The sequence below is a fragment of the Anolis carolinensis genome, chromosome 4 (genome assembly GCF_035594765.1).
Source record: "Anolis carolinensis isolate JA03-04 chromosome 4, rAnoCar3.1.pri, whole genome shotgun sequence".
In the NCBI taxonomy this organism is placed as follows: Eukaryota; Metazoa; Chordata; class Lepidosauria; order Squamata; family Dactyloidae; genus Anolis; species Anolis carolinensis.
In genome coordinates this window covers 38,814,191-38,837,143 of record NC_085844.1, presented here as the reverse complement: position 1 = coordinate 38,837,143, position 22,953 = coordinate 38,814,191, and the positions used below count along the sequence as shown (strand labels likewise).

Genomic DNA, 22,953 nt, shown 5'->3' with positions numbered 1-22,953 from the left:
TAATAGGATTTTGGACAGTTTAATAGAATAAGATACAAATTCTTGCTATTTTTTTAAAAAAATCTACCAGTAATTCCTGACTCAAGTTGCTGATCAAGATGGGGAAAAACTAGCTGGAAATTCACTCCGTCCTGTCCAAAGGTGTTCAAGGAAATAATGAATGTGTAAAAATTATGTATGGTTTCCATCCAAATGGAACACAGCCCCTGGCACTATACAAAGTTTAATATACCTTCTGTTTTTGTGGTTTTGGAAAGGAACTACGGAAATGAAGGAAATAATGTTGTCAGCCATCTCCCAGCCACAGAAATGGCATTGATCTGCCTAGTGAAGTGTTAGACTAATGCCACGATTTGAAACTCAGTGAGATATGTGCAAAACTTCCAGTGATTTTAATGGGTCTGGTTTCTACTTATGCATTGCATTGGGTGCTATTCTGTAACTTTGACCTGGCAGTTCTAGGTCACTTGAGCACATCAGCTGTGCTAGGTAATTCTGGTGTATCCTCTCTTTTACATTATTTTAATAGGAATAATAGCCAAAAGCTACTAGGGATATTATGTATGCAAGGCAGGAAGCAACACATATGTTTTTAAGATGTGTGAAGGTATCTGCAAACCTGCCTCTTAAAAATCTTGAATTTCCTTGTAAAATACTTTCAGATGTCAGTCATAGTATGGGCACTATAAAGAGGAAAATGCAGTTTCTCTAGAGATTTTTTAAACACATGGAGATATGAAAATGTCTTTTTATGTGCCATAAGATACAATGATTTTATCAGAAATACTTGACCTTGGAAAATGGAGAATCTGCCAGACAATGGCCAGCTACTTCTGGGAGATATAAAGTAATGGTTCTGAGATCTGGTAAACATAAAAGACTTCATATATCCATGTGAATTAATAGCAATTTAATTTTGTGAGGAAGCTGCATTTCCATCTTTATAGTTACTATTACCATCATTGCCAGCAGAAATTGCAAAGTTACTTATTAATTAGATTTTACAAACAATGATATTTAAAATACCTTTACTTTTATATTGTTGAAAATAAATGAAATAGTTACTAAATGAGATTTCTATAAGCTGCTGTTTTGGGGTACAAAATACCTTAAGTCATAACACCACACCTGTAAATATAATATCAATTGTAACATAGTCAGTTTTTAAAATTAATTAATTAATATTATTATAAACACAGATATAATAATGTTAGTTTCAGTAATCATTTCATAGTACAAACAGCCTATTATTCACTTAATTTTCTTAACATTACCAATTCCGCACTTATCTTTCACAAGTGCCTAACAATATTACTTCCATTGTAACATACCGTTTATACTCGAGTATGGGCTGAAAAGCTCCCCTTGGCTTATACTCGAGTGAGGGTCCTGGTAGGTTTATATTTGGTTCAGCTTATACTTGAGTATATTGGTAGTCAGAGTTGGATAGTCTTATCTTATTAAAGTCTTAGTATCATCTTAAATTATAGTTTTATGTAAATATTCAAAAACATTTAACTTACTGATGCCGCAATTAATGTAATTTTATTGGTATCTATTTTTATTTTTGAAATTTACCAGTAGCTGCTGCATTTTCCACCCTTGTCTTATACTTGAGTCAGTAAGTTTTCCCAGTTTTTTGTGGTAAAATTAGGTGCCTTGGCTTATATTCGAGTTGGCTTATACTCAAATATATATGGTAGTTAGTTATAGTTACTTCATGAAAAGTATCCTTATTATTTATTTATCCTTATTTATTTATTTATTTAGGAAATTTCTATACCACCTTTCTCTGAAGACTCAAGGCAGTTTACAAGAGCAGTTAAACATAAATATAAAATAAAGCATTAAAAAGGTAGAAAATGTATATTGTATATACATTACAATATACTGCTAATTTAATTGTGTACTAGTTATTGCCAAATGAATTAATAGAAGTAACTTGTTGTTTGTAACTAAATACTTCTAAACTCTTTTTGAAAGGACTTTTACAATCTGATTTAAATGTTTACTACTTTATGAAATGATACATGGTTTGGGAAGCAAAACTTAATATTTTCGTTTTAGATTAAAAGGAGTAGCTCGGGACCATGTGCCACTTATTTCGACTCGATTTTCCCACTTCAAATTTTTGCAGTAGCATTAATGGTAATTTTATAGGATTGCATACAATTGGAAAGATCTGATGATGAATTTCCTTCCAGTGCCTGGTTTAACTGAACCAGTCAGCTGTACAAAAACCCTCTCTTGCATCCCAACTAAGTTGAAAAGCTGGTAAAGAGATTCCCTATTACAGTGACGCTGAGCATGAAATGTAAGCAGGGTTGCATATCCTGTATCTGTTATATGGAACCATTTCTTGTTGCTGCCTGATTTATTGTTTTTGATGGCTGCATTATTCCAGCATTTATGCAGAACCCAATAGGAGGCAAGGAATGCTATTCTTTTGGTGATAGATGTAACTTATCATAGAGGTGAATGTCTTTTATGAGGCTACATTCTCCTGGAAAATTATCTTGGTAAGGCAATATGCTGCAACTCTATGCAAAGGAGCACATATTTACACTCACTTTATCTTGTGCTACATGTTCTGTGTCCAAAATCTGATGCACACCAAATGAGAATAAATCTTACCGAACACCATAAAGTGTTAATTTTGTGGAAATAGCCATAGGATCAGCTTGTGAATGCTTCATTATTGTAAGGTACAGAGGTAATAGCATAACTGAAATAATTGACAGGGAGGGTTTCATCAAAAACAAAAATTGTTCTAAATTTTGGGATAGTTTGGAGGTATTTTAAAATGTAATCCAACAGCTGTGATTGAATCGGGGTTTTCACTTTACATTTTCATTTTTTTTAAAGTTAAATTCAGGTTGGAATAACACATATAATGTCAAAGCTGAAATCTATCAAACTGAAAGAGCTAGGCTACATTTTCAAACCTTTTCCAATTGTCAATTTAAGTTAATTGAAAGCGAAAGGTCTCTGATTCAGGATTGGGCCGTTTAAACACAAGCGTGCTGCTTTCATTTCGTAGAAGGGCAATCTCCCTCCACACACGTATTTTTAAAAGGTTCATTCATAATTCTCCCTTCACACTTCTATTGGAAATGACAGAATTCATTATTTTTGAGCTTCAAACTATTTTCCTCCAACTTGGGTGATGAATTGTATGAGATTTACTTCACAACATGACATGGCAGCCCTTGAGATTTTAAAATACTATGGGCAAGCTGCCTGCCCTTTGTAACTCCTCAAGAGAAAAAGTAGAGAGAACTTCAGACAAGACTCCATGTCTTGCTACCTTGTAAGTAACAGGAAAGGATTTCTATGTAATGCTTGCAAGAGTTTTAGGATCTGGGGGCAGGGGGCTGACAGCCACAGGCACTTTAATATCCTATAATGTTGGACAGATGAAGAAGGTAGTACAATCTATTCTACCTGCTTTCTGTATAGCTAGTGATCAAATAAATATTTCCCTCAGCCTGCCATATACTCTATGTATCTATTGGAGATAGATATGGATACTTGAAACGTGGATAATCCTGAACCCTATATTTTTTTTATTATACTTGGGCTGAAAGCAAATCATAGAATTGCACTAGAGGACCTGGAGAGTCCCACTAACATTTTCATGGAGCATTTTTTTTTCCGGATCATGACTAAGTGAAAGCATACATTTCTAATTCTATTGGCCCACAGGGCTTCCACCATGTGGCGCACTGGAGCCCAACAGGTTCATGGGGCTTTGTAGCGGGCAGTGGCATCTTGTCATCACATCCGTCTCAGAATCCAGAGACTCATGTCCCTCCCCATCTGACTGTGCTGCTGAGACCTGTATCTATTCATTTGATCCAGTTATGAAAGCATAACTGTCTCCAGTAATGAGCCTCCAGTGCTGCAGAGGGTTAAACCGTTGAACTGCTGAACTTGCTGACCTTGGAGGTGTCTACGGACAATGCTGGCTCTTTGGCTTAGAAATGGAGATGAGCACCAAACCCCAGAGTTGGACATGACTAGTCTTAATGTCAGGAGAAAACCTTTACCTTTAACTGCCTCCAAGGAGTAGACTTTTTTTTAAAGTGTCTTTTGAATTGGTCAATTCGTTTGTTTTCATTTTGTCAGTCTGTTTTAGCATGTTATCTTTTGTTGCCACTGTTAGATTTGGCTCTTCAGACTGCCTTCTTAGAACATTACTTTAGGCACTGTTATCTGCCTTATGCCTTGTTCTTGCTCTGTCGCTCTGCCTCTCCTTCTCTTTTTCAGTTGAGCTTTTCTGCAGTGTAGCTTGCCTGTCATTTAGCCAAAGGGCCCTTTAACACTGCATGGTTATAACCTTGTGATTCCACTTAAACTGTCATCACTGCATTCTATGGATTTCTAGAATTTGGTGATTCTCACTTTCCTCTTCCAGGCATTTGGACATCAGATTCCAGAAGCTTTAGCTGTCTTGACCATTGATCGGGGATTCTGGAAACTAAGGTCCAAACACTTGGAAGATCAGAGTTTGGGAAACACTGTCTAGAGCTCACTGGCTGGGAATTCAGACCCCAAATCCCAGATTTTAATTGGATGGAATCATGGCAGTTAAAATGAAATCATAGTAATCATGTATGGGCTGTCCCCAAGTTATGAACAAGATAGGTTCTAGGTTTGTTCTTAAGTCAATTTTTTATGTAAGTTGGAACAGGTATATTTTTAAGTGTAATTCTAACCATATATAGTGTATATGCATACACATACACACATACATACCATGGATAGCACAGGGAAGGGTTAGCACCCCTGTGGTGTTTTTCTGTCTGCACCCCAGTTCAGAGGAGTTCACCTTACTTTTTGTCACTGTGATAATTAGATTTTGAAAAATTTGGCTTTTTGTGGAAACAAGGATTGGTGTGAAAGCTTCAGCTGAGACACCTTTTCCCCAGTGAATTTCCCCTCCTGGGGGTAGATTTCTCTCACTTCCTGTTGTCTCACCCCCATTCTTAACTATGAGTCATTTTAAGTCAGATGTTTGTAACTTGGGGACTGCCTCTAGTGTGAAAGGAGTCCAGAAGTCCAGCCCCCCCCCCAAGGCGGTTTCTGCCTCTGATATAAGAGTATTTACAGAATGTGTTGTTGGTGCCAATCAATGTTGTCAGTGAAACTGTCTTTCACAAGAGGGAAAATATTCATTTATGCAAGTGATCTCTCTTCACAACTGACACAGTATGGCTGGAATCCTGTTGGTTCATCCCAACTATTATAGACATATTGAATCGATTGTTGAATGTTAATTCAAGATATAGGTAGGTCCAACTGATTTAAAGGTTGGGACCATCAACAGCATTTAGGCCAATGTGTGTATTCCCAGTATTAACACATTACAGAGAATGTGTTGTTAAGATCATAAAGCTTAAAGACAAAATTGTCTTCTATCTTGAGAGTAAAGGCAGCAAATTGGATCCCGGGGGAAGTAAAAATGTTTTCTATAGTCTGATTTTTCAAAAAAGAGTTCAAAATTCCTTAAAGAGGTACAATTGTCCTTGCGATGCAGATACATTTCTTTTGTCCCTGTAATGTTACCTATAGTCAAACAGATTCTTCATGGCTCTGAAACATTAGACATCCTTGAAAAATATAGGTTTATGAGAATCATAGAATCATAGAGTTGGAAGAGACCTCATGGGCACATCCAGTCCAACCCCCTGCCAAGAAGCAGGAAAATCGCATTCAAAGCACCCCCAACAGATGGCCATCCAGCCTCTGCTTAAAAGCCTCCAAAGAAGGATCCTCCGCCACACCCTGGGACAGAGAATTCCACTGCTGAACAGCTCTCACAGTGAGAAAGTTCTTCCTAATGTTCAGGTGGAATCTCCTTTCCTGTAGTTTAAAGCCATTGTCCCGCGTTTCTAGGGCAGCAGAAAACAAGCTTGCTCCCTCCCCCCTATGACTTCCCCTCACATATTTATACATGGCTATCAGAAATAATAGCACAGCAAGCAATGATGCTTCTATAAAACATCTTCATCACTTTGAAGTGGGGGAATGAAACCCCTTTTCACTCTTTCACTTTTTCACCCCTTTTAACTCTTTCCAGCTTTTGTGGGATCTCTTTTTCTGGAAACACTAGTTGGGACTCTCAATTTCCCATCTGTTCATTGCCCGAAGGGTCTCTCTGTGACAATTTGGCTTTAAGAAGGAGACAGTTACCCTGTTGATCTTTTAAAAACAATATTATTCAATCATGCAGAGGATGAGAGTATTGCATTTTGATTTGATGGCTGAATCTGTCAGTTCTTATTCCCTTTCACAGAGGATTTGATGCTGTAAAAAGTTTAAAAGTGATATTTGTAATTTGGCTCTTTTGAAACTCTTAGAAACTTGGCTAAGAGACTAACAAGAGGATCTGTTGCTTATGTGAACATGCTGTATTGTTCTGGGCTCCTCACAGACTAAGCAGGCAGGAATTTGAGTAATCTTTTAATTGCCACGATTCTACCCGATGGAGTCCTGTGAAATGGAAGGGTCATATTTAGGATTTTCAGCCAGAGAGCTTACATTTTTACCCAACTACAAGACCTGGGATCCAATAGGATGAAGCAATCGGTGCTAAGTAATTGCGTCATCCTTTGCATTATGCTTGATGATTGTGCTAAGCCATCTGAAGGCCCATTCTGGAAGAAAGGTGGGGTAGACATAATAAATAAAATAACCAATATTTGTTGATCTCCAAGACAACATGTTCTTCCCAAAATTGAAGTTTGGAAAATTTGGCTGCATGTGTATTAGGTACATTATTTAATGCTTGGATGTAGTTCTGATGGGAAGAAAAAAAAGAAAAAAAAGGAGACCACTAGAGATGACAAATGCATTTATTTTTAAATTGAGCCCAGCATGTTGTGAACAGAGGGTCCCCCGCCCCCTCAGTGTCATTCTTGAACAACTAATTTCATCCTGGTATGTGCATTATGTTGTAACTTAATACTGCATTTGAAATGGTTTGGTATACAATGCACTTATATTACTTAAGTTCTCATCCTTTGGTTACTCAGTGTGATTGTGTGAGGTAATTCCATTGAGAAAGCATAGCATCTGAGGCAATACTATTCATGTTATTTGTTTGAAGATGGCTTATGATAGGGCCTGTCACTATTGTTTGGAGATACTTCACAAGAACCATTAATCAAAACTGATCTTCATGCATGTGTCTAAACTGGAAAGATCCTAGTGTCCATTACATTAAAGGCTACTTTAGTTTTCAAGTTGTGGAGCATAGTAGTTCAACTTTATTCTGTCATTTTCTTTATCTGGAACACTGTGTTCATTTAAATACTCTGATGTGAGGGAAGATATAGGTAACTTGACATGGGTTTAGAAAGGGGAATATCAGGGTGAAATTCAAGACTTGGGAGGGAATGATACACTGCCTCAATAGTTAGAGGGCTGTCAGAGGAAATAAGGAAAACATTAGTTCTTTACTTTCCATAAATCGGGCTAAATTGAATGTGCTTACGTTACAGAACATAGATTTCTGATTAACATTATGTGAAGCTTTTTAATGACAGAGAAGTTTGACACTCTCTAGAAGGGTAGTGGGCTATGTTTTGGAGACCCTGAAGCAGGATTTCAGGAGCTATCTGCTGGGAAGGTCTATCTAGCTAGAGGCAGCAAGTAGTTCCCATGTCAGTGGGGCAATAATCCGTCGAAGGTTCCTATCCAGGCTTTCAGAATGCTTAACACATTTAACATCTTGGATAGGTACTTTAAAGCTAGTGAAAACCTGAAATTGAACCCTCTCCCCACGGACATAGGCATTGCCAGCCACTACCGGAAACTACTTGTATCAAGGCTGCCTCAAAAAAATGTTGGCACGTGATATGGATTTCATTTGCATTGAAGACACAAATGTAATTTTCATAAAAAACTTAAATTTAACATAAAGTACTGCACGCGAACACCTGAAAATGTGTCTCAAAACTATCTAGTACCTTGCAATACATGTTTGATTCTCTGTTATTGACTTTTTGAAACAATCACTCATCTTTACACTTTCCAAAAGGAGTTGTGTGAAGTAGGAATTTGTCCTATTATGCATAATGAGTCTTGAAGCATTTTCCCAGCATTTTTCTAATGTGCCAGTATATCATATATTTAAGGAATCTAAGCTTGTTCGTACATGGATGGAAATCTGACATGTGAGATGATATTGTCAGTGGCCAGTCTCCCCCCACTGACGAGAAGCATTTAATTCTGTTATTGGTATATGACATTCTAGATCACTGTTGAAAATCGATAAGCTGCTAAAGGTCAGCCTTACAGTTTGACCTAAATCCATTTAGAGCTACTTTATATACCTCATTAGTAATGTAATTTAAGGGTAAAATGCCTTGCCCACATACTGTTATACAGTGTCATTAGTATGTTTATTTTTATTTTTCCCGTCACACAGCATCTCGATAACTGTGTATGTGCCTGGTGGTCTCTAGACACTTACATTTACAGAATAAATAGATCAGAGGTTTTCACATTGTGGTCCAGAAAGCTTTTCCTGGTGGTTTGCAAACAACTGATGGATGACTTGATGGTATATCTTCTTCCTTATTTACAGAGGCTAAATTGTATTAGGAGAAACTAAAAACCCATTTCAATATCTCCCCTCCCCATATTCTCCATATGAGTAATTGCTGTAATTTCAAAATGATCTTAGGCCCTCTTGGACATGAGAAGTGAGCTTGTTCAGGAATTCCTATCGAGGGGTAATTCATGGTACAGCCTATCATAACACAGGAAGACTTTCACAAACATGGAAATATGAAATACAGTGTATTGTTTGACATCAGATTGAAAGCAAGGCTTCTGTTGTGAAAACTGGGCTAACAATACTTCTCTATTCCAACATTATCAATTGGAGTCTTGTCCTGTTCCCTGAATAAAGATGCCAGACAATTCATTGGACAAACACAATTTTTGTTTGATAATTACAGAAATCTTCAACAAGACAAATAATAGTATAGTGAATACTTACCTGTCTGGCAATTGTAGTAGCATCCCATTTACTTCACAAGAATGGTATCACCCTGAAGGAGTGGATCAACCCGTCACTGGATCATATCTTTCATAGCAGCCCATAGCTGTTTTATCTTACTTCTCTGGTCAACATTGATGGACCTATTCCTGCAGGACTAAATGAATGCTGACTTCCTCCATACTATGGAGGAAGTGAGTGTTCTTTGGCCTTGCAGGCATCATGAGAAGTAGGCTGGGTTAATGAACCTTTAACCTCTACCTACCTCAAGTTTCTCATCTTGGACCTCCCTCAGTTACTCCCAGTTGTAACATGGATTAGCCTGATAACAATATTCCATACGCTGTTGCTAGCAGCAAGGAGGACAAAAAGAGGTTTTGAAGGCCAACCCAAGTGCCTACCAGGAGTGCTACTCTAAGCACTGATGGAATTTGGGAGAGCATGGAATTCATAGAGCCACATAAGATGGAAAAGAGACTGGAGAAAAACCTGAGGATGTCTTAAAAGGCTCCATTGCTCACACCAGGTATCACCATAACGTGCTGTCTGGGAAATTCCCATAAGACCCAATCCAACCATGACAAAAAGGGGCAAATCTGTTGAGCGATACTTTTATTCTCAAACTAAGAGTGCTGTAGTCTTTTAAGAGATAGATATATGAATTTTATAACATGCAGTTCAGGTTATTTTAATAACTCAATGTAACACTCATGAACTAGTATGAAACATTTTAATTTTCCAAGCTCATATTTGGTTGCAGAATTTACACAGAACTCGACCTAAAATTGTGTATGTATTCTGTTATATTGTGCCTACACAATTTTAACAAGTGTACTCCAAATTACATCTGCTTGCAATGTGAATGGTTTCTTTTTAAAAAGTAACCGGGACAAAAACAAACACAGTAATAAACAAACAAATCCCCTTGAAAGGGTCTTTTTCTGTAGCAGCAACTGTAATATATCTCCCCTGAAAGTTCCCATGCTATTTTTGGAGGGCTGAACCATGAGGTAGTGAAGCAGATCTGGAGATGTAATGTCTCTAGTTGTCAGTAGGTTGACCCTACTAGGGCAAATTGAATTTTTATAGGGTAAACACTACTAGTCAAAGAGGCCAAAGGGGACATAGGGTAATTTTCATGTAGATTAGAGTATGTAATATTATTTGCAGGCATCAGAAGCATCCCAAGAGTTCGATGAATTGGGATCCAGGTTTGGAAAAATTGCTCATGCCATCTTTTAAATATTCTAAGAAACAAGTATCTATTTATATTTATTCTGTAGGCAGACATCTATGGTTACTTTATTTCTATTCCTCCTGTGTTATGTATGGTTCTTCCCTGAGCTAGCAACTCGCATCAACAATCTATAGTGTTTTTTGGGAAGATCTTATTTTGTTTAATCCCTTTGTTGTTGTGAATTCTGCAATCGTTGAAATGGCTGCATGCTCCCAAAGCTCAGGTTTGTTGATGAATCAAAAAAGAATTTACAGAACCTGTGAAAATGGGACTCACAAGATTGGTTGTGGTCCACTTTCTCATTTGTGATTTTCTTTTTCAACCCCCCTTTTTCTTCCCCCTTCTTTTCATTTTGTTTGAGATTGAATTTTAGAAAGAGCTTTGTTCCAGACAGTAGCTTATGGCAGTGGGTTGCAGAGATGAGATTTCGTTGAATCACAGAACTAATACACAAACAGAAAATATGTGAAAATTGAAATGACAAGCTAGAGTAGTTTGGTTGTTGAGATAGATTAAAAAACTAGGTTTGCAAGGAAATGAGAGGGTGAGGAAGATGTATGTTTGTGTGTGTGTTTTAACTGGAGAGGAATTGTTTTGAACCACACTTGTTAATGTGCTTAGATATCTTATAGATACTTGTTAAAATAAAAGAGACCTCTCATTTTCCTTATAACAGATAACAATGATGCTTCTAATGCATTGTCCAATGTTTTCGAAAATATGAGGCTATGGCTGTCTCTCTACTTATATTTTCTACTTGCATTTTAAATATTTTTATGATTTGTCCATCATGTTATGTTTCTCAATCAAGAGACTTTGTAGATTAGAATGCTTGTCTTTACTCAGTTAATTTGCCAAACGAGCATAAGCGGCTGTTGTGGGTACTGGAAACTTTGTTTTCAGCCACCTAATTGCCTTGTACTGTGTCTGGCTTATAGAAAGCAAGGTCGTGCCCCTGTGTCCATTTGGGTTTCTCCAAGGTGTATCTTTGGACTTTCATCCAATTTAGTTTTACCTTGAGTGTGTTTTCAAATGAGGCTTTTTTGTGCTTTGCTCCATTTATGAAATGTTATGAAGCAATCCTTACCTGAGTATGGCATAGACTCCTCATACCATATAATTCTTATTTAGAGTACAGCTAACTGAATCCTTAAGTGAGCATGGAGCTGAAACCCAAACTTTGTTCCAGACAGTGTTGTCTTCCATGTTTCTCATGCCTCTTCCATCATTTTTCTAACAAAAGAACGTTTATAATAATGCAGAGTTTTAAAATATCCTTTGATTAGTAGTGGTTGGAGCCATCCTTCTGGAAGGACCAGAAGTTACAGTTAAAATTAATGGAAAATGGTGGCAGGAGTGGGTAAGGATCAGCTATCCTAAGTACAAAATATACAAGTAATCCATAAAACTGGTTGTGTGGTGCTTAAACTTTGTTTATATGGGGTCACTAGGAAAGGGCTGATTATCTTTTTCACTGCTTACCAATTTTAAAATGTCTTCAAGGTGTGTGCTGAATAATATATAAGATGCAAGAATGAAGTTCCATAACTGAGAGACCACCACTGAAAAAGATCTTCCTCTCATGTTCACACATTTATCTAATTAACCACATAAGAGCAAGAAATTTGTAATAATGCCAGAAGTGCACAATATGTAGAATGGGAAATGCATAAAAATGCTCCCTTTTAACTATTAGAAATTAACTTCAAATGATTTCTGGTTGTGTCCTGGGATTGGGGACATATTTTCAGCAGGGGAACAGTGTTGGTACTGAAGGTGTCCAAATTTCATAGAATCATAGAATCATAGATTTGTTCCCAGGCCCACAAAGTTTGTCTCTTCCTGCCCCAAGAACATAGATGGATTCAAATGGGCAAGTCTGGTTCTTTTAGGTAACCTGTCACAGGTCATTTAAAGCTGCAAAGATAGTACTAAACAGTTGAAAATTAGCCTGGAAGCAAATTGATAACTTGCAGAAAAGAGATGTCACATGCTCAGGATTTCTCCTTCTTTTTAACATTCTGGTAGCTACTTTTTTAGTTGCTGGAATTTTCAGGAAACCCTCAGATGCAGCACAATGTAAAACACAATTCAGTAATTTAGATCAGAAGTAAGGAATTGGGTAACCGCAGCAAGTTTTTACCATTTCAAAGAGGGTTGTAGCTGGCATGTTCTGTAGTTGCTTTAACCTACCAAGACCACCAAAACTTTCAACAGATCATAACTCCATAGAGGACTGGCCTGAACATCCGGCTTCCCAATTTTAAAAAACCACCTGGTTTATGTGGATTAATGTTCAATTTATCTTTCTTGTATGTTCCCTCCTGTTTACAAATCTCAAGGGGGAAAAGCAGAATCATGTGTCAACAATGTACTGGTAATGATGAAATCCAAACCTCTAGATATTAGTAGCTATTTCAAAGCTATTAAAGAGAATGGAAAATATAATTGAACCACAATATGCTCCATAGTGGGCATGGTGCAGAATTGAGTTCACCCAGCAGAACATATTGTCACTAGCCAACCACATACTGTTAGCATCATAATGTTGTGATTTCTAAGTCAACATTGTGGAAATATATGGTGATCATTGGTGCCAAAAGCTCCAGAGCTATCCAGCTGGACCCTTACATTCCTAATACTCAGTAAGTGGTAAATGTCCTAAGTCACTCAGAACAATGGTGGCTGCTCCTCTCTCCAAATCTGGATGGAATTCAAAAGGATTAGTTTATTTTAAGACTGCATGCAGTTGAAGACCCACCACCCTTTCTGGCCTTTGCTTTAAAAGGTGCATTAAAGTTAAATAAAAATATGAAGAAATAGTTATAGGTAAAGGTAAAGGTTTTCCCCTAACATTGAGTCCAGTCTTGTCCGACTCTGGGGGTTGGTGCTCATCTCCATTTCTAAGCCACAGAGTCACCGTTGTCCAGACACTCCAAGATCATGTGGCCAGCATGACTACATGGAGCACTGTTATCTTCCTGCTGGAGCTGTACCTATTAAGCTACTCACATTTGCATGTTTTTGAACTGCTAGGTTGGCAGACAGAAATAGTTATAGACCAGCCCTTTTCTGTCTGCCTGGGCTTTTTTTGGTGAGGTGGAAGAGGACAATTATACTGTCTGGTTTTCTCAATTTCACCCTTTCAAATTGAAATTTGAGATGGATTTTATGGCACACATACATGTATGTAATGCTTTATTTATTTCCCCTGTTTCCTTTCTGAATAATTCTGTTGAAAAGGTTTGAGTGACAGAAATTTACTTTTCCTAACCATTTAAGTCTGCTGTCAATTTTTATGATTCAGCAGGGATTCTAACCTAAGATGTAACAGTTTTGTTATTGTGATTTTTACCCCACCCCGAATCTACTCTTTTTAGGTAATTCATGCTGCATTTCCTGTTGGCATGACAAGCATTCCTGCCAATTCTGTAGTCATTTCGTTTCGCCTTAGGGTCAGCATAAGTCAGAAATTACTTGAAGGCATGAACTACAGCAGCATGATCAACATCAACAACAACAGTAACAACAATAGGAGCAACATAAGAGTCCAGATTGCTGGTGTGATCTTCCTCAAATGCCCATTTAGTGTTTGGTTTGGCAGGAGTTTGGGAGTCATGGAGTACATAGGGTAAGGACTAGAACACATATCTGACTAAATGCAGTCTAGATCCCATCTTAGAGTCTACTTTGAACAGTCATGGTGGCAGTGTTGTTTTCTTTAAAATGACCAGCTGTCCAAAACAAAAACAAAAAAACCACACACACACACACACACACACACACACACACACACTTTGGTGCTTTTTAGTTGTAAATCATTTGAAATAAAATTGTTCATGATTTAGTTTGGAGAGTTCACAGCTTGATTAGGACTAAAGTTTCATTGTTTGGGAGCTCCTTGACACTCTCTGTATTTAATACAGGTATGCTCCAACTATTTGTGCTGCCACAATGTTTCTCAATTTGAATTATTTGTTTGATCATATGACACTACCCCCCTGCTCTTTCTCCTTCAGGTTCAACTGATCTCCATTCTTATCAGGCAGTGGGGCTTTCCAGTATCAAGAAACCTGGGTGGAGACTTCTCAGAACAGTGAGCTTATCGATGTTTACATAAAATCTATTGCCTTTTCTGTTATAAAAATAAATATATTACCTATAATGACCATAAATGCTGAGATCAAACTTTCCCTTTGATAAGTATCAAACTTCTCCAATAAAACCAGAAGACAGGAACTTTTGTAGTAGCACATTTCCACTCTTAAAATCCCTCTGGTCTTTCTTTATGTATGTATGTGTATTACAGCCTGCTTTTTTTTTTTTTGTGCCAAAAATCAAGAAACGTTGGCTAAGAACATTAATATCTAAGTAAATTTCAGGCATATAAAGGTTACAGCACAATTTGAACATGTCAACTGAAAGAAAGAAGAACATCCAGCAGCAACTAGCTTTAAATACTCGTAAATGCTATCATCTGTCTTAGATGAAGGCCTCGGTATCTGCTGGCTAATATGCCTATGAAGCTTTCTATCCAATTTGTGTTTGTGTGTGTTTTAAAGCAGCTATTTCAGGCACTGGACCCAGTCCCTGAATAAGTTCAGTACTCTGGACAGCTCATTTACTGCAGACTAAAACCAGAATGAAGTACAGTAGAGTCTCACTTATCCAACGTTCTGGATTATCCAATGCATTTTTGTAGTCAATGTTTTCAATGCATTGTGATATTTTGGTGCTAAATTCATAAATACAGTAATTACTACATAGCATTAATGTATAATGAACTATTTTTTCTGTCAAATTTGTTGTATAACATGATGTTTTGGTGCTTAATTTGTAAAATCATAACCTATTTTGATGTTTAACAGGCTTTTTCTTAATCTCTCCTTATTATCCAACATATTCGCTTATCCAACGTTCTGCCGGCCCGTTTATGTTGGATAAGTGAGACTCTACTGTAACTACTCCACTAATATGGAAGTCAATGGTTACTAGAGGTGTGCATCTTTCTCGTTCGTTCTCATAAGTCCTATCAAATTAGTTAAATTCATACTTAAGGGCAATATCCGATATGTAGGCATGGCCCACGCCCAAAACATAAGAATCGAAACCTACCCAATACTTTTTTGTTTGCATTTTATGGTGGCATTAGAAATGGCAAGATACTTCTACCCCACATTTGAAGCTTGCCTCGTGTGAAGAACATAATCAGTGGCAGTTTCTTAAATGAGTAGAAGTAAATGCTTATCTATTGCTATTTGAATCAAAAATCACGGCAAGCAATGTAGAGCTGTGACTGGCACTGAGAATTTAGATCACCAGCGGACTGGAGCACGATCAGTCTCTCTCAGAAGCCTGCTCGCAACGGAAAAATGGAGGCCCAGCTTGGCTAAAAGACGCGTCATGGTTTTTTCTGTTCTGATTGGCTGAACAGGCAGGACTAAAAGGGAAACCCCTTGCCGGGAGTGTGACTCCATGTGTAGCTGAATGAAACCAAAAGAAGCCGTGGTCAGCAGCCACATGGTCTGTTGCAGCCAAAATAAAATGGCGGTGGCATCTGTTTAAAAAATGACAAAGGAAAATTTCAGGTCTTTTTTTATTTGTTTATTCATTGCTTTCCAATCGCTAGACATGGAGCTTGCCACTATGTGTTGGAGAATTACACTTTAAATGTTTAGTGAATTAAACATTTGATGTCAATACTAATTTATGAAATTTAGATATGGGAGAACACTTTTTTCTTTAGGAGGATATTTTGATTTTGGTATATTATTGTAACAGGAAAGCATGGAAGACCTTTGTCATACATGGCAATGTGTATTTGTTAAGCTATAAACATGTATCAGCATTCCTCCAACATCTCAGAAGGGAAGCCGTATAGAGATTTCATAAAATGCAAATTTATTTTAATTAAATTAATGAATAAATGAGTATGTTAAAAAGCAGCTGTTTTAATCAATGGTAAATTCTTTAATGGGTTGTGAACTCTAAATTAAATTTATCAGTCTTCTAAGTACAATGCAGAACAGAGTGTCAGGTGGTGGCAGCATTTAACTGTGGGACAGATGGTATGATAATTTCTTTGCAAATTACCAGCTGTGTGTGTGGTGTGATATATATATATCAGCTGCAAGGCTTAATTCATTAATCAGTTAGATTGACAGTAAAAACTCTATTTGATTCCATGGAGTAACATTTCAGTCAATCTGGCAGCAGAATGTTGTTTCATGGAAAGAAAAAAAAAGTGATTTTAAAAATCTGCATTGGAAAATCATCCTCAAAGAAGAGCAATCTCTCTTGTGAGAACAGGGATGCTTCCTTTTTAATGTGTGTTGTGCTCTGGTACACATATTCACTACTTGAAGCCAAACCACTTTTCTGTGTTAGAATTAATGCTTTTACCTATAAGTGTATTTATTATCTAGTCAACTGATTATAATTTGCTTAAATCTACACAGTCACTAAACAAGTATACCTCAGTTATCAACAACAATGTTTCTGGGCATTGCTTTAACAAACACAGTGCTACCAAATATGGTATTTTGGGGCAGAAGTAATTTGGAAATAATAAGTATATGAGTTCCCCCAAAAACCAAAACCAGATGTTGCATATGTGAAATGAGGCAACAAAAAGTTCACCTATACTTGCTAAGAAAAATCTTGGGCCAGTCTTCAACAGAGGTGTTCAGATGCTCTGCTTCCAACTTGCAGCAATGACAGGGCTGGGCAAGGCGGGCTTAGTCAAGTTGAAGCGACCTTGGCATGGCTAGGCTGTCACCCTTATTGTTCCTCTCATCCCTGCTGCCATGACAGACAGCTAGAGAACTCCATGACGTTCCTGGCTATCATCAGGTACCTTTGCTGACACAAGTGATCAGGGAATAGGAGGGAGTGATACCCCTCTTTTTTTCCAGGTTGCATCCTTTGGTGGATGACCTTTGTGCTGTTATCCACCAATGGTCAGGAACTCTTCAGAACTTTCCAGCCATCTGGACATGACCTTAAACTGTCCTGTTTTCTCTAGACTGAGAAGCACATGGAAAAAGGAAGGGTGGTTCCACCTTGTGTCAACAGCATACTGGTTTGAATTGGAGCTGGCCTGCTATCCAAATTCTGGATGAGGCTGCTCCAGGGTTTTGGCAAAACTCCTGACCATTCCTTAACTTTGCTTAATGTAGGGTTAAACCCGTTCAGACTTTTGTAGCCTATGTTAATGAATGCAAGTCCCTGGATTTTGTTTGGACTTCCAAGAGTGAATTCTGACCCATTTTGGTTTTAGGGCTGGTGGAGAGAGAACATTTCAGATCTTTTGGAGTTAATTGAAGGTTTATTTTAAATTGCACTCAAACATTACTTCTTTCATCTGCTTCTACTTTTCTTATGATTTCCATTAGAAATCCCTAATGCTGATTTAATTAACATGTGCATGTAATTTAATAATAAACTACCAGTAAGTAATTTTTTTATTTATGTGTTCTCTTTTTTCCTGAAACATTTTAAGTTATATATGAATCTGTGTTTTCTTTTAATGTAGTCCCAGAAAAAAGTCAATCAACATGTACTTGCCAAAATGTCTTTGAATTTTTAAAGGAATAAATTCAAACAATCTATAAGCTCCTGGAGAGCAGCCTCCTTTTCATGTTGATTCATAATATGTGCTTTTCAGCATCTCTTTGTGCTCCTTGCACATTAGCACCAACTCCATATGCCACAAGACTGGTGTGCCAACATTATGGCACTCTTACAACCATAGTGATAATGTTCTGGATCACAGAAGAGCACCCCACATCAGTTCTGTGGCAAGATGATATTTGCATTATAAGAAACAGCCTTGTAGAATTTTAGAGCTTAGGTGGGTGTGGGAAAGCTGTTGGTATGGTGTTCCTTAGCTGCAAACATTGCCTGGTACGAAGGTCTGCCTGCCATTAAGAAGCACAGCTAAACAAACAGGTTGTGATATGATTATTTTAATGTCCTTCCCTCACTTTATGTCATTTTATTGCCCTACTAATTGCTGTTAGATTAGGTGTATAAGAGCTCTGGAAATATACATGCTGAAGAATTGTACAAGAAAGTAAATCTTTCCCACAGAGCTTTTCTTACAGTAGATGATGTAGAGGCTAATTTACCTTGCATAGATAAGCAACGGTATGGGAGATAGGTTTAAATCAGTCTTTGCTATTATTATACTCAGCCTCTGCTTTTATTATACTCAATAGTATGTAGTCATGTTTTTTTTACTGCAGTATGCTAGGGTCCTCATTGAGAAACAGAACATTATTTAAGACAGGTTAAAAGTCCCCCACAAGAACCTATCAAGCATGTACAATGAAAATGTTCTGTACTGAGTTATTTTTGATATTATTTTAAAAAATAAGTCCTTCGTATGTTTGTTGATATTTCCAAAATAAATCCTGAAGATTGGATTAGCAGCAACACACAGAGGAGCTATGATGGCTAATACATTTCTGCTTTCTATTTTGCATTTCCTGCACTTCTCTGTGATGGGACAAAAAAGAGGAACATTTGGTAGAAGCTTTGCTAAATTCAGCTCATCCAAACTTTGTGTCTGTCAGATGTGCAGGACTGCAACTCCCATCAAACTGACTAGCAATATATAACTTTATTTCATTATCATATGCAAGAACAAGTAATTTCAGAATTTTCCTCACTACTAGTCAAGATTCTGATAGTTTTTGTACATTTTTCTATTATTCAATACATTGGAATGTTTTTTAAGAAAAACTGCACAAAATCTCTGTGAATTTTTTCCAATAGAACTGTTTTGTGAAAAAATGTTGTGCAGAGGGTTTTTGGTATAAAAGGTATTTTTTTTTAAGTTGGAGTTCCAGAACAGTCCCACAATGGAGTATGTGAAAAGTTGGAAGTATTTTTAAGATCCGTAACACCACTTAGCTTGTCTAACTGCTCTGACAGCTGAGAAAAGTGGAAATTATACTTTAGCACATTTGGAAGACAGCAATTTGGAAGAGGCTGGCAACAAATGATTTTTTCATTTATTTGTTTTTATCGTTACTGCTTAGGAGGAGCAGAGATACTTGTGGAATTTTCTGTCATATTTAGCAAAATGGATAGTGTGCTTCTCAATTTGAGAAAATGGGGTATCATTTGCTGTTGTATCTAGAAGCAAAAATATTATGGATTAGGGTCAACTGCTAACCACTGTTAGTATATCTGCACTATGTGGATAAAGCACTGTGTGCCACTTTCTCTGCTATGACATTGTGCAATTTCTAGTTTGGTAAGGCTCGTAGAACTCTCTACAGGAGGATTTTGGTTCATGCTCTAAAGTAGAGTACTTTTTAGAAAAATCTTTTAAATGCCAAACTGCAAAGCCCAGGATTCTGTAGAATAGTTCCATGGCCTTCAAAGTGGCATCTGCTACTGTATTTTTTTTTTTAAAAAAACATATATCTCCATGCCTTGAAGTAGGGCAGAGGTAGCTATGTCACCAGACAAATTTTGTGTGAATCGTTTATTGGAGAATTTATTTTAATTTGCCTCTCATCCTTGTAGCATTTAAACTGAGTAATTCTTTCAACTTTTGGGAGGCAAGTTTTGTGGCTAAATATTTAAAACACAGGACATATTTCTCAATAGGCCTAACTTTTTTCCTGATTAGAAAGCAAGCACAAACTGGTTCTTTGAGCCACAGGGATGTAAAAGAAGAAATAAGTTATTAGCGATGCCTTCCTCTCTATAAATAGTTAAAGGAATTGCCACCAAGGGTTAGTCTCACAACAAACTACAAGTACATTTTCAAAGAGCTTCTTTTCATTTTTAATGTACAAAGAGTTCACGTTTTACTAGAAACGTCGGATGGATTTTCTTTGAACGTAAGAGTTGCTAACTTCTTCTGAATCTCGAGTTGCCCCTTTGGTAGAGGCTCCTACATTTTCAAAGGTATGTATCAAAGTTTTAAAAAGGAAGAAACCGGCATACATGATAGGGAAATCATAGGAGGCTAAGGTTGGAAGGAACCCCAAGAGTCACCTATTCCAGTGATTGGCGCTAGGGAACATGTATACCAAAACCTCTTCTTACAAATGATGCATGCCCTGCGTCTTGTTGAAAAACCTCCAGAGAGCAGGATTGCTCCTTTTCCCATAGATGCTTTGTCCACCAGGCTTGCCAGTTCACAAGCTTTCCCCTTCCTTAACATTTAACTGAAATGTTTCAAGATTTTGCACTTGCTATCTAATCAAGTTGCTTGGTTTCGGAAGTAGCAGAAAAATAGGCCTTCTGTTGTCTACCAGTCTGAGGGTGCATCTATGCTGGAGCACTGGTGCAGTTTGGCACCCCTCACCAAACTACAAAGCCAGGATTCCATAGCACTGAGCCATGGAAATTAAAATGGAGCTAGGGATTAGTCAAAATGCTGGAAATTGTGATTAATGCGATGATTATGTTATTTCCCACCCCTGTTAGCCTCAGTTTTCCCTTTCTCCTCTTAACCTAGCTACAGTTATTATTGTTTTACTGGGGCTGATGTGGATTGGTGTTCAGAGCAATAATATTTTATGGACTATCTTTGTTTTGTACTCAAATATTTTAAGGTGGATTAGTCTTGAATGACTGATTAAGACCCATTACCATTACAAAAGACATGTTCCTAATGTAAATGTAAATGTAACATAATTCAGCAGTTCCTGGTGTATATATTTATGGGTGTATACAAGTAATTACAAGTGATATTTACTTCTGTTTTAATGTTTGTACATTTGTAGATTTTAAATGGTTTTGAAATGCTTTTAATGTAAGCTGTTTTGAGTCTCCTTGTGTAGAGAAAAAGTAAGGTATAAACATAACAACAACAACAACAAAAACAACACCACAGTGGCACAACCTGTGGCAGGAATGAGAAACATGCAACTCTCTGCCATTTTTACAGCTCCCCTCCAGATATGTTCACTGCTCCTATAAGACTTAGTATAATAGAAAAAAGTGCTTTAACTGTATATTTGTCAGTGTGCCATCAAAATATTTCACTGCCTCATAAAATGATACCACATATTTTCTTTATAAGGGAGTACAATAATTTGAAAAATGCCAGTTTTGCTGTCTGACAGGCACATCCCAAGCTGCCTTGGTGACAGGAAAGTGTCTCTATTGCTAAGTTGCATTGAAGCTGGTCTAGGGACCCTAACCCATTGTCAGCTAAAAGGATGAAAAAGCACCCCTCCTAACTAATGCAGCCTTGCCTCATGCTAACCAAAGTTGGGGGATATTCTGAATTCTGGTAACCACAAATCCATTATTCTAAATTCTATGGGTATGTTTCTCAAGTTCTATTTTGGCATGATGTTTGATTTCGTGTTCTTCAGCTTTATTCTATTTTTTTATACCAGCAGTTCCTGATCTGTGCCACAATCTGTAATGTGGTCTTGTTTTTACAGAGAAAATTGAGCTTCTCCATCTTTTGTTTCCAGTCATGTAGTTTTGATTTGATTACTATATTGGTCATCAGGTGATGTCCTGGTGTACTCTCTCATTGCTTTAAAAATGTGTTTGTGATGAACAAGCTGTGGGCCTCTTAAAATTCAATCTGTTGCTCTTCTGATTTCATTTGTTGATCCTAGGCCAATTTTTCCATCCAATGTTTGATTCTGCTCCGTTTTTGCCTTTTGAATTTCTATCACATATGATTAACATGAAATCTTGTTTTGGTGTTTAATCAATTTCATCTTTGACCTCAGCATAGAACCTTTCAGTTTCTTCTTCTTCTGGTTCTGTAGTTGAGAGCATAAACTTGAATTATGGTTATATTGAGGGGTTTCTCCTGAATACTTATTTATATAATTCCATCAGTTTTTGCATTACATCCTTTAACATCTTTTGATACATTTCATCTCACTATTCATGCTACCCCATTTCTTTTCATTTCCTGAGTAGAATATTGTGTAATTATCTGACTCAACATGCTCCATTCCTGTCCTCTTTAGCTTGCTATCTCAAGGATTGCAATGTTAATATGTTCCATTGCTTATTTTACTATGACTAGCAAGAATTTGTTTGAATTCTGGTTAATTTGTTTTCCGAGTAGGCCAAAAAATCTGCACTTCTTGATAATTTCTATAAACTGCATTATTAAGGTGGGAGTTATATGATCACCAGCTACAGAAACATTCAATTTCATTTTTTCTTAGGGCCACTATATGCCAGAAGTTATTTGAAGACACATAACCACATCTTATGCAATGGAGGATATTCCAGTTTTTAGTATGAATTTTAAAGGAGCTATCCAAAGTACTAAAACCTATCCTAAAACAGGTATAATGTCCTTGATAGCTTCTTTAGAGTTGATGCATGAGGGCTACCAGTTACTTATTGGCAAATAATCATCAAGTTCATTGAATGCAACAGTAGGCGCTAGTGCAAATTTTGGCCCTCCAGATGTTTTGGAATTAAACTCCCACAATTCCTAACAGCCTACCAGATGTTAGGAATTTTGGGAGTTGAAGTCCAATACACCTGCAGGGCCAGAGTTTGCCCATGTGTGCACTAGTGGCACTTCCCCTGCCAGGTGGCTCCATATTTTCTGCACCCAGTTCTATCCCTCTGTCACTTAGACATATTTTTAACATTTTTACTGGTTTACTGTTGAAGAGGTTTTGATGGATTGGGTTGCCATCTTGATTTTTTCCACATTTTAATTCTGTTTTGATTCAGTTTTATGTTTTGTTTA

At 37.2% G+C, this 22,953-nt stretch overlaps 1 protein-coding gene across 3 annotated transcripts in view; it reads left to right on the top strand.

Moving 5' to 3' along the window:
* The window catches only part of hnf4g (hepatocyte nuclear factor 4 gamma), a 76,988-nt gene that overhangs the window by 6,059 nt on the left and 47,976 nt on the right, over positions 1 to 22,953 (top strand). Inside the window, exons 1-2 of one of the 3 annotated variants that reach the window (XM_062980253.1) lie at positions 13,134 to 13,878; positions 14,267 to 14,343. The exons of 1 other annotated variant lie outside the window; for it this stretch is intronic. The gene's annotated coding sequence lies outside the window, so the exon portion shown is untranslated. Of the gene's footprint in view, positions 1 to 13,133; positions 13,879 to 14,266; positions 14,344 to 22,953 lie in introns of those variants that run through there. One more of the 3 variants, XM_008108605.3, reaches the window with a different exon arrangement.